The sequence below is a fragment of the Sminthopsis crassicaudata genome, chromosome 1 (assembly GCF_048593235.1).
Source record: "Sminthopsis crassicaudata isolate SCR6 chromosome 1, ASM4859323v1, whole genome shotgun sequence".
In the NCBI taxonomy this organism is placed as follows: Eukaryota; Metazoa; Chordata; class Mammalia; order Dasyuromorphia; family Dasyuridae; genus Sminthopsis; species Sminthopsis crassicaudata.
This window is the reverse complement of record NC_133617.1, coordinates 616,666,549-616,686,455: the sequence shown is the minus strand read 5'-3', so window position 1 is coordinate 616,686,455 and position 19,907 is coordinate 616,666,549. Positions and strand designations below refer to the sequence as shown.

General features: G+C 38.1%; 1 protein-coding gene across 2 annotated transcripts in view; it reads right to left on the bottom strand.

The window, feature by feature from the left end:
- The window catches only part of HMGCS1 (3-hydroxy-3-methylglutaryl-CoA synthase 1), a 28,042-nt gene extending 16,264 nt beyond the window's left edge, over positions 1-11,778 (bottom strand). Inside the window, exons 1-2 of one of the 2 annotated variants that reach the window (XM_074282573.1) lie at positions 11,636-11,761; positions 1,515-1,575 (exon numbers count right to left, since the gene is read on the bottom strand). The gene's annotated coding sequence lies outside the window, so the exon portion shown is untranslated. Of the gene's footprint in view, positions 1-1,514; positions 1,576-11,635 lie in introns of both variants that reach the window. The other variant, XM_074282574.1, reaches the window with a different exon arrangement.
- Between the last annotated feature and the right edge of the window lie 8,129 nt (positions 11,779-19,907).

The window sequence follows — 19,907 nt, the reverse complement described above, 5'->3', positions numbered from 1 at the left end:
CAATTTTCCAAGTTGTATGTCTTGTGTTCTTTCTCTGTCACTTAAGTCTAAAATCATCAATTGAAACACTATTCTTATCATGTTCCCTAAAGCCAGTTTTTAATCAGTGGACCAGAGAGTACATTCTTCCTTCTTCTATAGGGGTATTGTAGCTAATTAGGAATTTTCCTTTAAATTATAAAGTTTGGGAAATACTGATCAAGGTCTTAATCTAACACCAACATTATATGTCAAAGATCATACATAAACAAATAATCAAACAAGAAGCTGATTTACAAGAACTACATTGTGGGAAGGGAGTTTTTCAGCAATAATGTTTCAACTCAATCATAAAGCAGTGAGAACACATACTTGAATAACTGGTTTGATCAACCATAATGTACATGTTTAACTTCCTCGTAGTTTTGGACATGTATACATAGTCTACAAAAAGTCCTTGTATCACTTTACCTTCAAAAACATTACCCAAAGCACAGCTACTATTTATATATAACATAAAGCAATATTTCCTCTGATCCACAAAATAAAGGTGAATGTATCAAAGAGAATTCAACTATAGGGACAAACAAGGCCATTTCAAAAAAAAAAAAATTATATTATTGTAGAAATCACTTCTCTCAAAGGTGAAGTAAATCAAGATTCTGAGGTTACATTTAAAAGTCCAAGTCACAAGAGTGACTTTGTGGAGGCAGGTAGGTGGCACAGTGGATAAAACACAGGCCCTGAAGTCAGGAGGACCTTGAGTTCAAATTTGGTTTCAGACATTTAATACTTCCTAGCTGTATGATCTGAGGCAAGTTACTTAATCCCAACTGCCTCAGCAAAACAACAAAAACAAACAAAAAAGCACAAGAGTGACTTGTGATTGCCTGACTTCCTGCTTAATGTTCTTTCCATGGTACACAAAAAGAGGGGGGGAAAAAAAATCACACTTACTACTGAACAAACAATATATGTTTGCAATTTTGTTCCCTTTATTTTTTTGAACTCTCAATAAATGGCCTTGATAGATGAACCTTAAGAAGTAAAATTTCTTCTCAGTTTTTCAACTTAAGTTTGAAAAGAATGTTGTCTCTGTTAACTTTGGATGAACAACACACAAATACAATTTGAGGACAGAAGACCAAGGTTCAATACTTGGCTGTACTAATCACACACAACTTCACTTCTAGGCCTCAGTTTCCTAATCTGTAAAGTAAGGAACTATGATCTGTGGACTATGACTGGAGATATGAATTCCAGATATGATCTTCTGAGCAGAAACAGAAGTAACAAAAACACAAGAAGTCATTCTAATAAATGAAATATGCATTAATATTAAGACTAGGGGAAGCAACCAAAAGGGTTTTTTTGGTGATGGTTGTGTCTTTTTAAAAATTATATATGCAATCTATACATAAGTCACTATTCCAGGATTATAAATGTTTATTTCCTCTCCTTACTCAAAAGCAGAGGATTTCTTTTGTTACCTTAGAAGAGTTATCAAGCACTGGCCATTAGCAGGACTGACATACCTGTTTGAGGAATAGAGGATTTCAGTCTCCAGGTCTGTCACTCTGTCTCCTTTTCCAAGCACTAGGAATTTCATAAGATTTTTTTTTAAGTCACAAATCACCATTCACATTAAAAAAAAAAAAAAAAAAAAAAAAAAAAAAAAAAAACCACCTCAAATTCAAAAGTATTTTGCTAGGATAAACACTTCATTGCTTAACTAGAGTACATGGAATACGGTTTGATTTCAATTACTAAACAAATTGGGCAAGAGGTACAGACAAATTTTACATTTACAATAATTTTAGACCAAGACCAAGAGTAGATTCTTTTTGTTGTTGTTAAAATTGATAAGAATAATTTGATTCAACTCTAAAACCGAGTACGACTCCAGCCTGATACTGAGAGAGAAGAGATGGAACTTAGAAAGGGACATGTATCAAGTGGTGAGAAGGGACAGAAGCAGAGAATAGTTTTGCAAAGGTTTAACTTGGGCATGGTAGTGTTCAAGTATATAGATCAAATACCTGAGGTTGTCATGTAGCTGTGGGGGGGTCGTAGGCAAATGCAGGAACATTAGGTAAAAGTCACAAAGAAGCACATTTGGGTTTCAAACCAACAAATGAGACCTAAGTCACTGGATTGGCTCAGGAAATATGTTCCATTCCCTGGGGGTCTTCAGGTAAAGTCTAGATGTCTACTTATTGGATATTCAATAGAAAAGATGCTTGTTCAGACATAGGGGGTTGGGCTAGATAGAGGACCTCTGAAGTTCCCTTAAGCATGGAATCTTAATTCCATGACCTTCTGAATTTAATTTCTTAATTAATAGATGAATACTATAATACTTTGCATGACTTTTTGTGGGACATCATTTTTCTAACTAAAGTATTTAGGGCAAAATGAAATAAGTAAGAGAATTTGTTCAGACCTTTATTACCTTTATGTCTTTTTTAGGGGTGGATTACTGCCACATTGAATAATTATTTCATATTTTCTTTTCCTTAAGCCTGACAACATGAGATAAGAATCAGCATCTGTCAGCAACAAGATACAGGGGAGTCATCCTTGTTTTAAGCAGAAATAAAATGGCAAGGTAATGACTTAAGACTTCTTTAGCTTAGTACTCAGTCTGTTTCCATTACATGAAAAAAATGACTAGAATCTTCAAAAAATAAGTTCCCTCTTGGTCCCTCACAAGATTATTGTCAAATCTAATACATGAACTAGCCTGACAACTTGATAACTCCCTGCAAAGTTTTAATTATTTATATGAAGACTATATCAAATTCTTAAATTATTTAATAACTCCTTACAAGAATATACAGTGAGCTAATTATCTTCTTTTGCTCATCAACTAAATTTAAAAAACAACATATCACCTGATATTATCAGTTGAACTATCCTGTTTCTGAAGAACTTTGAGGAAGGTTGGAGAGAGAATAATGTCCACTCTACCCATGTATACTAGAGGTGAAGAGAATCTTCAATTGAGTGATTAGCCTGGAGTCAGAAAGTCCTGAGTTCAAATGCAGCCTCACATATTTACTAACTGGGTGACTCTGGGCAAGTTACTTAACTTCTGCTTCAGTTGCCCCAGCTGTAAAATGGGGATAATATAACACTATGGATCAAATGAGATAATCTTTGTAAGGCACTTAAAACAAATGTTTGTTCCTTTTCTTACCCTCCAATACCCATGGTGACTTCAGAAGATTTAAAATCTTTTTAAGCTAAAGTTCTATCTTTGTATTACTTCAGGTATTCTATCCCTACAACAATGAAATAACCAGATACCAATCAATTCATTCTTCTTATATCAGACTCCTGTTTATATCCTCCAATAAATCCTCCAAAATGAATCTACCTAATTACTGGAGAATTTCCTCTAGCTTTCTTGAAAAATCCTTGCTATGCAATCTGCAAATTATGTATTGCTAATAAACAGACTACACAGGAAACCTTATTGCAAAGAAATTTTTCATTTCAACCTAACAGTAAATAGTATTCCTTCTTTTTGAAGAAATTTTGCTCAGGCATCCAAAGGCCATATACTTCAAGGCATTCATTTCCCCCTCATTCAACTGTCATATCATTTGAATACTGATTATATAAACTGTGTGAGAAAACAAAACAAAAAAAAAATATATCCAAAATGTGACTATGATGCCATTCAAGAAAGGGATTAAGCCTAATTTTGCAATCTACATTACTCTGACAGGGAGTATAAGGACAAGCAATTGTGCCTGGTCCCCTGCAATTCTTTTCTTTCCCTTCCTAAAGTTCAAGGTAGCTGTGGTTCTTTAGCATAATTAAAATTGCTCTAGGAATGTCAGGTAGCAAAAGCAAGTCAATAAAGCTGTTTCTAAATTTTATTTTAAATATTATGATGGAGGAGATGGACTTAAATGTTAAGTCAATAGGCTTAATCCCACCGTCACTCTAAAGTTACAAAGTATTATAGAAATGGGGAAAAAATGAGCACAGAGAAGTATGACAGAATAACTAGTTTAATAAATAAGGAAGCTGAGACATATAAAGACTACGTAGTATTCATAAATTAATTACACTTTTTACCCAGTCTCCTACTTAGCTAACCTCTTTATATATAAATTCATACTCTTAGATTTTCAGCATTTTTTTCTGGTTTCTTTCTTTGGACACATGACTGATTCTGAAAGAGGTTTTTTTCAAAATATATTTAAATTAAAGTCAGGAATTACAACCAATTTTCTTCTCAGTTTATTTCTATTATCTTCTGAACTGTGGCTCACTAATCGGATTAGCTTCCTTATTTAACAATTTCTTAGAGATATACAGTATGCTTCTTTTACTCATCAATTAAATTTAAAAGACAACATATCATCTAATGTTATAAGTTGGAATATCTTGCTTCTGAAGAACTTTGGGAAAGATTGGGGAGAAAGAACTGTCCATTTTACCAAGTATATTAGAGGTGAAAAGATTCTTCAATTGAGAAATTAACCCAATAATGAATTGGAAATCTCCCTTTGTGGAAACTTATTCCCTTTTTTAGGAGGCAGCTACTGGCTCTGAAGTCAGGAGGACCCAAGTTCAAATCCAGCCTCAGACCCATACTAGCTATGTGACTCTGTGCAAGTTGTTTAACCCCAATTGCATTGCAAAAAAAAAAAATAAATAAAAAATAAAAATCCCTTTTAGTTTCTCTAGAAATACTAGTATAATTAACTTTCCCCACCCTAAAAAGATACGGACCCATGTAAGGGCAACTTCCTCCTCTTCCTCTATCCCCTGAAAGGAATAGACAGCATCCATTTCCTGAGAAGTAACCTCTTCTATTCAAAAGGGAGACATTCAAACTATATTCAATTTGGATTCTTAATACAGATCTACAGGATGAATCCATGAAATCCTTTACAAGAGTGATCTAGGAAGAAGGAGATATAGAATTACTCAATTCTGGAATGTTAACTCAGGTTGGGTTTTAAGATTTTTGTCCTCTTTTTTTCAAGTTTCCTATAAAAGTTACCAAAAGTGTGATGATAATGTCAGAAGCATGCCAATTTGGACCTTTTTCTTCAAGCTAGAAATGGTTTGCTTGGAGAATGTCTTTATTAAATAAATCTTTCTGGCAAACTAGTTTCTAAACACAGACCACTAAGTTATTATTAATGTTTTTTTCAAACACCTTCCCTGGGAGGGAACAATCCGGTTCTGATATGTAGTACTTCTAATGCATGAATATACTGATGTGTTTCCCTCTACTGAAATACAACTCAGAAGACCTGGATATCCTATGCATACCTGAAGGAATAACTGATTATTCTTTCCTGGGGCATCTCTGAACATCTTAGTGAAAAAGCAACAACTCTTCCCCAAGGGGAACAAGAGGGTAAACCATTCATGTATCACTTAGTACTAATTCTACAATATATAAATGTTTCATTTATCCTAAATCCAATGATCTTAACCTGTAACAATTTGTTCTTATCCATCTTTGCACTCCTTATGACAGTGGTCCTCAAACTTTTAAAATAGGGGGCCAGTTCATTGTCCCTCAGACTGTTGGAGGGCCGGACTATAGTAAAAACAAAAAACTCACACTGTCTCCATCCCTCAGCACATTTGCCATAACTAGGCAGGCCGCATAAATGTCCTTAGCCAGGGCCATCTGGCCCTCGGGCCATCCTTCGCTTATGAGGTCTGTAAAGGAAGCAGTACCATTCTCCACACACATTTAATACAAGAGAAGCCTCAAAGAGATTAAATAAATCACCCAAAATTAGAAAGCTATTATTAAATAATGGGGATAGGAGTCAAATCCCAATCTTCTATTTCCAAGTCCAACCATTTCCACACAACTTTACAGTATCTCTCTAAACAAGTAAGGAGCAAATAAGCTTAATATGTGTTTATAAGAATTATATGAATACCATTTCTGAGAAGTCCGGAAAAAAAAATTAATCATAGGGAGGAAAGACCACAGTACTGGGAGATGCAGTGAAAGGAGTCAGAAAACAAAAATCCCGCCTCTGACACTTTGCTGTGTGACTTATTTATGATACTAAATGAAAGCACAAAATATTGTGACTTCCTCAAAGTCATTCTATAAGAAGTTGGAAAATAGCAGAATTCAGAGTCCTAGAGGTGGCAAATCTTTTTTCCCCCCCTGTTTAACCTTTTATATTTGCTCACATCATACCTATTCCAAATGCTGGTCATTAAAAGCTTTTGTTTGCCAAACGTTTCAGCCTGCTTCCTAATCTCCAAGATGAGGATATTAGATGTATGATTTCTAAGGTCCCTTCTATCTCTAAATTTATAATGCTAAAATTGCTCCTCTTTCTATTTATGTTACCTAGCATATAACCCACTTGAGTACACTTCCTCATCAGTAAAATGGAAACAACACACAAGCCACATATTTGTGGTCGTTTAAGAAGATATATGTGAAAGAAATCTGTAAATAAAGCACTACTCAATTAAAATATTTTTGTAAACATTCTTTCAGACCAAAAGTCTTACGATTTAATAAAACAGCATTAAGTCAACTGTCCAATGGGTTAAAGGGGGAAAAAAGATCAAAGAATGCATGCTAGCTTGTTTCTAAAAAGGATGATGTTGAATGATGTAATTATAGTCATTGTATGCAACTACTGTAATAACCTGTTAATTGAATATCTGATAGGGATACAGCCCAAGGCAAAATCCCAAAATTCACTTTGATCCCAGGAACCCCAAGCTTCCACCAACCTCTATATTCTTCTCTACCATTTTTTTTTTCAGTCATTTTCTTTAATGTTTGACTCTTCATGCTCCTGTTTGGGATCTTCTTGGCAAAGGTACTGAAGCGTTCAGTTTGTCATTTTCTTCGCCAGCTCATTTTACAATTAAGGAAACTGAGACAAATAGGATTGAGTGACTTGCCTGGGATCACACATCTAGTAAGTATCTGAGACTGGATTTTAACTCAGTTCCTTCTAAGTAGAAAGCTAACTGCCATCTAGCTATCCCTTTTAGAAGAATTTTTATTCTGAGTTAAAGGTCCAATGCTTTCCCTAATTCTGACTAAAATCTCAGTAATCAATCCCATAATTAACAGGAAAAAGACCAAAAAGCATTTTGTTAGGGGAAAAAAAGTTTAAAATATTATACAGTTGGCTACCCTCAAAGAATATGCATTTTTAAAATGAGAAGTTAGGTGCCACAGTGGATAGAGTACAGGCTCTAGAGTCAGGAAGTCTTCAAATTCAATTAAGACTATATGACCCTGGGCAAATCACTTAATCCCATTTGTTTCAGTTTCCTCTATGGTAAAGTGAGTTGGAAAAGGAAGTAGTTAACCACTTCAATATCTTCTTGAGAAAACCTCAACTGGGATCACAAAGAATCAGACTCTAGTGAAACAACGACTTAAAAAAAGAAAAACAGATATATGTATATACACTGAAAAATAACTTTTTTGGGTATGATTATATCACACCAGATTAACATCTATCTCCTCCAATAAAATTTATCCTTAACTTAATCTTATCTAGGATGTAGCAAACGGGACCTGGATGGAGATCTAGCCTCTCTAGCTGGTAGCCCAGACTCACAAAAAATAAAATATGCAAAACTAAATAAAATTATAGTGACTTTAAAAAAAACTTATCACATCTCTTTTCATCCTTGACACTTATCAACTTAACCACAATATCTTATATTCAAGTTTTGTACAAGCTAGATCTGGAAAAGGATGGTGCTATAGTGCTATTGAGGTTAACTCAGTACAAGAACATCACTTCACCTCCAGCTTTGTTATAGGACTAGGATTGGACCGGCCTCTAAATGTTAAAGGGGCAGACTTGAAATGGGCTCTAAGAGAAGTTTTAGAGAGAACCTTCACTACCTCATGTTTTAAATATTTAAAGTAAGAATTCACAAAGTGATTCTCATAGAAATATCCCTTATAATAGGATTTTCTACATTCCTTTAGACACATCCATATTTCTTCCTAGATGTGATTAGAGAATGCCTAACATTTCACCAAAATCTTCTTGGATTCCACTATGAGCAGCCAAACTAGATTTCTTGATATTCCTCACCCAAAAGGTGCTTTTGCATACAGGTTGTTCACTATGGCTAGAACATACTCCTTCATCTCAGCCTCTAGTTTGGTTCAAATTTCTGCTCAAATTTGACATCTTACATGCTCCTCGAGCTGCTAATTCTTCCCTAGTTCCCACTATCTTTTATATTAAATGATGAGGAGTAAATTGGAGGCTCTAAGCCGAGATGGATTAGCTCTTCTCCTGGGTCTGATTAACCTCTCTCCTTCCCCAAAATAACCAAGGACAGGTTCCGTAGCGAATGAATTCTCTACTCAATGCTGTATCAAAATAAAGTCTTTATTGATAGTAAAGGGATAGACAGATATTTGGCCTCCAGGAAGGCCAAATTGCCTGCAAGAAGACGCCAGTTGGTGGGCACAAGGCTGGTATAAACAGAGTACAAGGACTCCATTTTTTAGACCTTCCTTTTATACATAACTAGGGTCATAAAAACAACATTTGTACAGAGAATGTTATCCAAGTCTATAGAATGTCAGATATTTCATTTTTATCTTTGAATAAGCTCCTAGGCTGAGGTCTGGTATATACTAGATGCTTAATAAATACTTTCTGCTTAAAGTTTTTAAAAATCCCATCTGAAGGGAGAGATTTGTCAAACAGACACCAATATTATCTTTATTACCATAGAATATATAATATATGTATGTGTGTGTGTGTATGTGTACACACACACACTTTTTTTTTTTTTTTTTGGCTGAGGCAATTGAGATTGACTTGCCCAGGGTCACACAGCTAGGAAGTGTTAATTGTCTGAGGCCAGATTTGAACTCGGATCCTCCTGAATTCAGGGTTGGTGCTCTATCCACTGCGCCACCTAGCTGCCCCACTATAGAATCTTAATCTTAATTTGTTATGACCTTTATCACTGTCTCTTTATATACTGTTTGGACAATCAATGTTAGTTCTTATTAAAAAAAAAAACAACAAAAAAAAAACACCTCAATATATCAGCACAATAAATTGACATACTGTAAGAGGGAGGGGCTGCAGAAGATGCAAGCAGAAAAATAAACACCTAACGCAAATACAAAACAAAAAACAAAAACAAAAAAAACACCCAAAAACAATTAAACCTCCCAAAATTTAAGTTTCTTTTGTCTAAAAGATTAAAACCACCTTAACCATCTTTCAAGTTATCACTATATATCAATGGATTACTTACATTTCTTAAAAATTACTTATTTGTACCTAAGACTACTATGTAACGTTTCTGGGAGAAGTCACAACTAATTTCAGTGAAGTAAAGAAGCCAAGAAGGAAGTACTATTACAGAATGATGAATAAGCCTGTTAAAGAATAATAGAATGGCTAAAATAAACTAGTGAACCTGCAGGGGATAGGGAGAGTTTAAGTGGGAGTGAGAGATTTAATTTAAAGTGAGATCTTTAAAACCAGTTAACATCCCAAGCCTTTATGTTGAAAATGCTTTACTTCCAAACTTATATCAATGCCTATCATCAGAAAATAAATAAATAATATTTTAAAAAAAAATATTGAGGCCTTAGGTGAATTGTGCTGATAGTGTCGAATATGGAATTTTAACTCAGGTCCTCCTGACTTTAGAATCTGCTCTATCTCCTGAACTACCTAGCAGCCCTCACACAGATTTTTTACTAGTACCAGTCAATTTAATAAATAAACCCTGGAATACAAAGAAAAGGACACCGTCCCTCTCATCGAGGAACTAATATTTTAATGACAAGACAACTTAACAAGATATACCCAGGGGAAAGAATAAGTAATCTGTAAGGAAGAAGGAAAGAAAACTGGGACACTTTACCTATATGGAAGAGAGTGGCATTTGAGCTGAGTCAAGGGAACTAGAAGGTAGAACTCATGAAGGAAAACATTTCAAGAAAAAGCCATCAGCCAGTGAAGGTAAAGGAAATTCCAGTAGCTGGACAGTAGGGTTGTAGAGTGGAATCAAATAAAAGGAGACTGAAAAAGTAGAAAGAATCAAGTAGCAAAAAAAAAAAAAAAGACTATAATCCCCTCCTCCCCCATTTCCTAAAAGAATCTTCATATTTGTTCCGGGACAAAAGATACCCCCTGGAGTTTGCTGGGGGAATGAGAGGGAGGGTGGAGAAAAGACACGGTCAGACCTAACTTGTGGACAATCTCCTAGGTAGCTGATGGGAGAATAGTAGATAGAGGGAGCTTAGCCTGAGGCCAGGACCAGTTAGAAAGCTAAGCAGTCCAGTAGAGAAGTAACTAGGTACTAAGGGTGGGGCTTTGTTAAATGTAGAGAAGGTGCCAAATACAAGAAAAGGCTGTGAAGGGAGCAGAAAGGGCAACATCAGACAACGCACTGGTTTGTGAAGGCTGGCAGGATGACAGGAAGGTTGAGCCCGGTGATGGAAGGATATTGGTAACCTCAACAATCAAAGGAGAAAATACCGCGTTCTATTTTTGAAGTATAGAGTTTGAGTATACAAGTCCACAAATTGCTTCACAGATCTCCTTGCCAGACTCCTACTTTTCTACTACAATGGGAAGACTCCGCTCGCCACACAACAGCCCTCCAACTCCACCCAGATTCACACCCATCTAACAGAGACATCCCCATCTAACAGAAGCTTAGTAAATGGTCCTTGAATGCAACTGAATCCCTCCCTCCATTCTCCCTTGCTTTCCCTTCCAACCCATCTCTAAGAGTCTTTGTCTCTTCCATAACAAAAAGCTCCTTCCGCAGGTGGCGGTGCGTTCTTTGTGCTAGCATCGCCTCCTCTCTCTCTCACTTACCACGCCCAGAGAGAGCACAGCACCTGGCCCGCAATAAGCACTTATATCTGCAGACTGTCCGATCTTTGCTTCGGGAGTCTGGCTTCTCCATCTACGTAACTCAGTACTGGTACATAAGAGATTCTAACAATGACTCGGATGGATGGATGGCTCCATCTCTCCAGCTAAGTCTCGTTCTGCAGGGCCCGCACCGTGACGGGTTTTTTTTTTTTTTTTTTTTTTTAAACAGTAGGCATTTAACAAATACTTGCGGATTGATTCCTCTACCTCTTCAGCTAAGGCTACTTGGCTGTAGTAGGGACTAGACAATTACTTATCGATGATCATTCCATCTCCATCTAAGTCTAGTCCTCCAAGGGCGCTCTCCGAGCCCATCACATAGTAGTCACTAACTCACTTGCTTTTGGAGTGCTCCATCTCTCCGCTCCCTCAGTTACTCAGCCCACTGCCTGGCATACAGTAAGCGTTCAATACGTGCAGGACAGATTCCACCCCCTTTCATTTGGTCCTGGCGCTCCCTCCATCCTCACTTGCTGGCTCCTCGTTTTCCCTCTAACCTCGTCCACACTGCCGCCTTCGACCAGGCTGTCTACGTTCGGGCTGCAGGTGGGAGGCTCTCGCGGACACCGGCCGGGCCGCTCCCAGCTCCTCCCCGGGCCAGCCTGACCCCGGCGCCCCGGCTCGCACCCGCAGCTCCCCGGGGCCTAGTCAAGGGCACCCGCCACCCTCTCCCTCGGCCAGGTTAGACACCCTCCGACCCCTCCCTAGCCTTCGGCTGATTCTCTAACCCCGCCCGAGGCACTCACCCAGGAGCGGCCGGAGATTCGAGCCGGACGCCACAAGACACGAAGAGAAAAGTGAGCGGGGGCTCCCCCTCCACCAGCACCTTTATAGCTCGCCTGCTTGTCCCAACTCCCTCATAACTAAGAGTCGGTAGAAAGGCGGAGCGGCGGCCCCAGCCTCCAATCGCAGCCCGCTCAGCCGTCTGGCGGCTCCCGCCTCCCCTGCCCCTTCTCGCCAATCAGAGAGAACGGGAGGGGGTGTGGTCTCACGCGGGCTTCCCCTTACGGCAGGTCCAGGCGGCGGTAGGATAGGGCAGCAGAGGAAATGGGGTGAGGGAATGACGTCGTGTGGCCCGAGAGAAGGCCGGCCAATGGTAAGCGGCGAAAGGCTGCGAGAACCAACGGGAGCAGAGAGAGAGCGCCTTCCGGCCAATGGGAGGGCGGCGCGAGGCTTTGGAGGCCAATGGCGACTATGCGTCCCACCGCTGGGGAGAGATAGTGAGGGTGGAGGGGGCGGTCCTGTCCCCGCCGGGGAATCAGGCAGGTTGCCTGGCAACCGGAGCTAGCTTCGCCCTCCTGATTGATGAAACCTTGGCTGCTTTGAATGAAACCTCTAGATTTTCTGTTGCCCAGAGCCGGATAAGAATGGCCCCCGCACCTGCCGCCACAATTCTCTTCTGCTTGTTGCTATTACTCTAATCCAGACCTCTCCTAGAGGGATTTCTTGTATATAAGGGGGGTAAGCGGCAGCTTTGGGGCGCTGTGATTCAGTGATGGGATGAGTTCCTGAGCCCCCTGGTTAAAGCAGAGATGGGTCCAGAGCCGCTGCATTGAGAGGCTCTGACAACTCAAAGATTCCCAGACCAGGGGATGCTCCATCCCAAACATTTCCATGAAAAAGTCACAAGGACTTGGACGAGTGAGGTGAAGTTGGAAAAACTTGAAAGTTTTGGTACCTTGAATCCAAACCTAGAGGCCGATTTTTTAGGGAGACTGTGAAGTTATTGGGGGGTTTTGTCTCTGAACATTTTTGCTGTCTCTCAAAGTTTCACTCGCTTCCAGGAAGTGGGACCAATTCTCAAATTTCCAAAAATTTCCTTTGAAAAAACGAGTCCAACCATTTCAATTTAAATTTAAAAACGAGAAAAACAAGGCCCAGTAAGGTGGATTTATTTTTATCTGATGTAATGATTATGTAACATGGTATCTTCTCTATACTTACACCACATGCCTCTTACCACACCATAAAAAATTCCATGATCTTAGGGACCATGCCTTTACCCAACTGCCTCCCCTAGCAACAAGCGCAGTTCACTTTGAGTATAAGCATTTAGTACATTTGTTGGTTAATATTTTCTTAGTTCAGTAACTCTCTGGGGACTAAAACTTAAGTTATGTTCACTAAGATGATTTATATCATTTCCACAAGAGCATCTATTAGCCATGTTTTTGTTTTTGTTTTTTTACATATCACCTCATCTACAAACTGATCAAATGTAACAGTGGAAGGATTGTAAATTTTGCCACAGAATTGATTAGGAAAAAAACTAGTTGTAGTGGTTTTTCACTGATGCAATTGCAAATTGGTAGGTCAATTTAAGACTTATGACTTAATATTCTAGCCGCAGTTATTCATTTTTTAAGGTTCTACATCCCTTATTTATGGTTAGCCACTACCACTTTTTTCTCTCCTAATCCCTAGACAAAATCTTTCTTCCTCTATTACCATTTTTCCAGTGTGAATCTATCTCATGTCCAGAGTCCTCCCTCTGTCCTTTCCTTCCATTTCAGCCTCCTAGACTTCTTCTGGTTGCTCACCTTGATTTTCAGTCACTCTACCATCCCTTTTGTTCTAGTTCATAATTTTTATTAGAACCTCATTTTCTTCCCTATCTAATCTTTGTTTTTTTAGACTAACATATTTCTTTTAATTAATTAATTTAATTAATTTTTTTTCAAAAATTTTATGCATAAGTAATTTTCCAGCATTGACAATTGCAAAACCTTTTGTTTGAACTTTTCCTCTCCTTCCCCCCACCCCTTCCCCCAGATGGCAGGTTAACCAATACATATTAAATATGTTAGAGTATAAATTAAATACATGTATACATGTCCAAACAGTTACTTTGCTGTACAAAAAGAATCACACTTTGAAAAAGTGTACAATTAGCCTGTGAAGGAAATCAAAAATGCAGGTGGACAAAAATAGAGGGATTGAGAATTCCATGTAGTGGTTCACAGTCATCTCCCAGAGTTCTTTCCCTGGGTGTAGCTGGTTCATTACTGCTCAATTGGAACTGATTTGGTTCATCTCATTGTTGGAGAGGGCCACGCCCATCAGAATTGATCATCATATAGTATTGTTGTTGAAGTATACAAGGATCTCCTGGTCCTGCTCATTTCACTCAGCATCAGTTCATGTAAGTTTCTCCAGGCCTTTCTGAAATCATCCTGTTGGTCATTTCTTACAGAACAATAATATTCCATAATATTCATTTCCACATTTTATTTAGCCATTCTCCAATTGATGGGCATCCACTCAGTTTCCAGTTTCTGGCCACTACAAAGAGGGCTGCCACAAACATTCTTGCACATATAGGTCCTTTTCCCTTCTTTAAAATCTCTTTGAGATTTAAGTCCAGTAGTAACACTGCTGGATCAAAGAGTGTGCACAGTTTGATAACTCTTTGAGCACCCTATCTAATCTTGACCCAATGGTTAACTTACTTCAAATCTGTGCTACCTTCCAGTTGTTGTCCACTTGTCTTATCTGCTTATGTCTTGCTAAACCCTCTAGGTTACTAGTGGTCTCACCATCATGACTTCTCCAAGCATATTCTTTCATGATGCTGAACACTGCTGGAGCAAGTCATACAACTATGTGGAAATATATTAGGAGTCTATATTATCTAACCTTAACTAGGCCTTCACAGGTATATACCATTCCTTTTATTTTTTCTTAACTGATTCTGCCTCTTTAAACTTCTTTTGTCCTCAAGCTTCTTACATCACATCTTTCCCCAATCCCTCATACTTAGCAGAGCCTTTTGCTACACTTTTATTGAGGAAAAATAAGACATTGTTGTCTACTAAATAGGATCAGAGTGAAATACAGTTATGCCAAATGGGCACAATTCATGTAATTTAATATGAACTGGATCGTAACTACCTCCCAGCAATTATTTTATTTTTTTCTTAATGACTAACATTGCTGTCCTTACAGGTTTTCCAAACTTCTATTCTTCTCCAGTCTTCTCTACTACCCAATTCACCATTCCACTCAGCAGTCAATCAGTACACTACTCCCAGTCACCAGTCCCTTTTCTCAAGAAGCTTACAATTTAATGGGAAGATAAAATACAACCAACAATGTAAAAACAAAATATATTCATGATTAATTAACAGTAGTCTCAGAAGGAAGACACTAAGGTGAAGGAAGACTGGGAAAAGCTTCTTGCATAAGATAGAATTTTAGCTATTCTTTGAAGGAAACAAGGAAAGCTAGGAAGCAGAGATGAGAATGGAATTCATCATAGATTTGGGTAACTAGTGAAAAAACTGTCTGGAGGCTGAAATGGAGTCTTATGGACTCAAAGTACATAGAAGGGAGTAAAGTGTTAAGAATCCTGGAAAGACAGGAAGGGTCCAGGTTATGAAGGAATTTAAAACCAAACCATATTTTAGATTTTATTGTGGGGTCCTTGAGTTTATTGATTGGGCAGGGGGAGGAGAGGAAATATGGTTATCTGTGTTGTGGGAAGATCTCTTAGACAGACGAGTGGAGCAGGGACTAGGGAAAGTAGGGAAGAGACTTAAGGCAGAGAAACCAAACGCCAGGCTATTTCAGTAGTTCAGATGTGAAATGATGAGAACCTGCCCTGGGATTGTCAAAGGAGAGAAGAGGATGCTTTTGAGAGATGTTGTGAAGGCTTTTAAATTTGGCAAGAGATCATTCATACTTTTGATTAGAATCTAGCTTTTCAGCTAAATGAGATTACTTCAGCTAGTTCCATCAAGATAAACCACTTTATCTTGATTCCCTGGGATGGGTCTCACAAAGGCAGAGTTCAAGGAGAAGCTTTAAGGAGCTTCTCAAGTGCTTCCCTTGTCAGTAATATAATCAAATTTGAACTCAGGTCTTCCAGACCGAAAGTCATTTTGATTAGAATCATGATTTCAATTGGAATTTAGATCATGAAAAGTTGAGAAGAAAATATGAGAAAGGAAGTGGAGGGATCTAGTGTAAATGGTTTTCTCAAGGAGTTTACCCAGAAAAGAGAAGATTTGCCCCAAATAATCTTACCTCCTAATTTTCCAAGAAAACAAAGGTCATCTATTATGACTTTCCTTTATATTTTATGTCAGAACCACAAAACATCATTTATTCCTTCCATTTTTAAACTAAAGGATGCCCCCCTCCCTTTTTTTTTTTTTTTCCCAAAAACTGCCCCTTCTATTTATGTCCTTAATTCTCCCAATCTCATCGGGGAACTCAATGAATCCCTATCTCAGACTTTAGTCTCTATCTCATGACTTTTTCTATGCTGTCCCAAAACATACCAAGGTCTTGCTATATCCTTCTAAAACTTCCCATCACTGCTCAGAATATCTCCTAAAATTTTCTTCCTCAAAGTCAGACCTATAGGGAAAAACATCTACAAGGACTGTCTTTACCTTCTTTCTCAACCACAGGTAGGCTGCAATGAAATTGTTTGACCAAGGTTACCAGTGTTCTCTTAATTGCTAAATAGCCTTAGTCTTTATCTTACTTGACATCTCTGTAATGTTTATACTACTGATCATTATCTTACCCTGAATATTCTCTAGGTGGCATAGTAGATAGAGCACTGGGTGTGCAGTCTGGAAAACCTGAGTTCAAATCTGACACTAGATATTACTGAAAAGGGGAGTACTTGAGAAGTTCCTTGAAGGAGAGATTCTCCTTGAACCCTGCCTCAGTGAGACCCACCCCAGGGAATCAAGATAAAATGGTTTATCTTGGTGGTATAAGTTGAAGTAACCTCATTTAGCTGGAGATCTAGATTTCTATTGACCCCTATTGTTGGCTCAAAACCATTCCCAGTAAGTGATCTCTCTAGGCCTGGGAGTAGTGACAGCATTGAGGGAATCTCATTCAGTTGAAACTTCTGTCTCAGATTTCCTTATAAAAATGGAAATTTTAAACTCATTTTTTTGCAAAGGACCTAACATAGCATGCCATGCCATGATATGCCAAGGAATTCTCTGCCCGCTGAAATGATATTCTTTCAGTGTTACCTCCGCTTTATCTTTCTCACCTATTTCCCTAACAAGACTTTATACCTCTCTGTTGAGATTTCTCTACTAGAAACTTTACTTCTCTGTCAGGCCTTGCCACCAAGGAATCAGTCTTTCTATTCATGCATAGTAAAGGCTGACTTCCCAGTGCCAATAATAAACTTCTTTTTACCAGTCTAGCTTTTCAGGTTTGTAAATTCCTTTATGAAGGACCTCTGAGCCGCCAGAAGGGGATTTCCACAAATCCCTACTCTGTGTCGAATCCTCGGGGATGTTGTTGGTTTCCTGAACCCCAAACCTGCCACTAACCTCATCATTTAACTCCCTGACCACCAGGAACCCTAACCTCATCATTTGGTTCCCTAACCAGGAACCCTGAAATCTAGACCTCATCATTACTAGCTTTGAGACCCTAGACAAGTTATTTAACCCTGCTGCATCAGTTTCCTCAATGGTAAAATGGGAATAATAATCACCACCTATTTTGCAGAGCTGTTGTGAGAATCAAAATGAGATAATATTTGTAAAGCACTCATCACAGTATCTGGCACATAGTAGGTACTGTGTAAATGCTTATTCTTTCTCCCTTCCCATTGTTTTTTTGTTTTTCCTGAAACTACATTCCTTTGATTCTTCTATTCTTCTCCTACCCTTCTGATCATTTCTTAATAATTTCCTTTGCTGGATCAACTTTTGTGTCCCACCCTCTGTGTGTTCCATAGGTCTTATCCTGTCTCTTCTTCTGTCTCAGTACCTTCTCTTAGTGACTCAATTAGTTCTTTTGGGTTCAATTATCCTCTATATGCAAATTACTCTTAGTTTTCTATATTCAGTCTTCCTGACTGTTAATCCAAATCACCAACTGCCACGAGTAAATATTTCCAATTGTGTGTCATCTAAGCATCTCAAAATTAAACATCTCTAAAACAACTCATTATCCAAAGCCAATCTCTCTTCTGAAGTTCCCCTTTTTTGTTGAAGGAATTATCATTCTTTCAGTCTCCAAAATTCAATGTCAGTGTTATCTCAATTCCTCCCTTTGCACCCCATATAGCCAACATTTAAAAATATTACCATTTTTATCTCTATAACATTTCTTATATCTTTCACTTTCTCTCTACTCATATACTCAGGTCTTCATCATTTTTTACTTGAAAAATAATTGATTTTCAGTTGGATTCCTTGCCTCAAGTTATTCCACTTTTCAATTCATCCTCCACAGAACTACCAAAATATTTTTGAAGTATAAGTCTGATTGTATTACTCTGTTACTTCAAAATTGAAGATTCCCTTTTCTGTCCAGAATAAAATATAAAATCTTCAAGTTAGCCTTTAAAAAACCGTTCACATTTGAATTGTAGCCTTACCTTTCCAGGTCCATATCATATTTTCCTATTCATGTACTCTGTGTCATCCACACTACCCTATTTGCTGTTTCCTGAAAGTGACTTTGTACTCTCTTTCCTCATTACTTCCCCCCTTCTGCCCTTAAGAATGCCTGACCATCAAAGGATATGAACAGACAATTCTCAGATAATGAAATTGAAACTCTTTCCACTCATATGAAAGAGTGTTCCAAATCACTATTGATCAGAGAAATGCAATTTAAGACAACTCTGAGATACCACTACACACCTGTCAGATTGGCTAAGATGACAGGAACAAATAATGATGAATGTTGGAGGGGATGTGGGAAAACTGGGACACTGATGCATTGTTGGTGGAGTTGTGAAAGAATCCAACCTTTCTGGAGAGCAATCTAGAATTATGCCCCCAAAATTATCAAACTGTGCATACCCTTTGATCCAGCAGTGCTACTACTGGGTTTATATCCCAAGGAAATACTAAAGAAGGGAAAGGGACCTGTATGTGCCAAAATGTTTGTGGCAGCCCTTTTTGTAGTGGCTAGAAACTGGAAAATGAACGGATGCCCATCAATTGGAGAATGGTTGGGTAAATTATGGTATATGAATATTATGGAATATTACTGTTCTGTAAGAAATGACCAGCAAGATGAATACAGAGAGGCTTGGAGAGAATTACATCAACTGATGCTAAGTGAAATGAGCAGAACTAGGAGATCATTATACACTTCAACAACAATACTGTATGAGGATGTATTTTGATGGAAGTGGATATCTTCGACATAGAGAAGAGCTAATCCAATTCCAATTGATCAATGATGGACCAAGTCAGCTACACTCAGAAAAGGAACACTGGGAAATGAGTGTAAACTGTTTGCATTTTTGTTTTTCTTCCCAGGTTATTTTTACCTTCTGAATCCAATTCTTCCTTTGCAACAACAACAACAACAAAATTCTGTTATGCACATGTATATTGTATCTAGGATATACTATAACATATTTGATATGTATGGGAATGCCTGCTATCTAGGGGAGGGGGAGGAGGGAAGGAGGAGAAAATTCGGAACAGAAGGGAATACAAGGGATAATGTAGTAAAAAAAATTACCTATGCATGTGTACTGTCAAAAATGTTATAATTATAAAATTAATAAAAAAAAGAGAATGCCTGACCATTATTAATCAGAGAAATGCAAATTAAGACAACCTTGAGATATCACTACATACCTGTCAGATTGGCTAGAATGACAGGGAAAGATAATGAGCAATGTTGGAGGGAATGTGGGAAAACAGGGACACTGATACATTGTTGGTGGAATTGTGAATACATCCAGCCATTCTGGAGAGTAATTTGGAACTATGCTCAAAAATTATCCAACTGTGCATACCCTTTGACCCAGCAGTGTTACTACTGGGCTTATATCCCAAAGAGATCTTAAAAAAGGGAAAGGGACCTGTATATGCAAGAATATTTGTGGCAGCCCTCTTTGTAGTGGCCAGAAATTGGAAACTAAATGGATGCCACTCAATTGGAGAATGGCTAAATAAATTGTGGTATATGAATGTTATGGAATATTATTGTTCTGTAAGAAACAATCACCAGGATGATTTCAGAAAGGCCTGGAGAGACTTAAATGAAATGATGCTGAGTGAAATG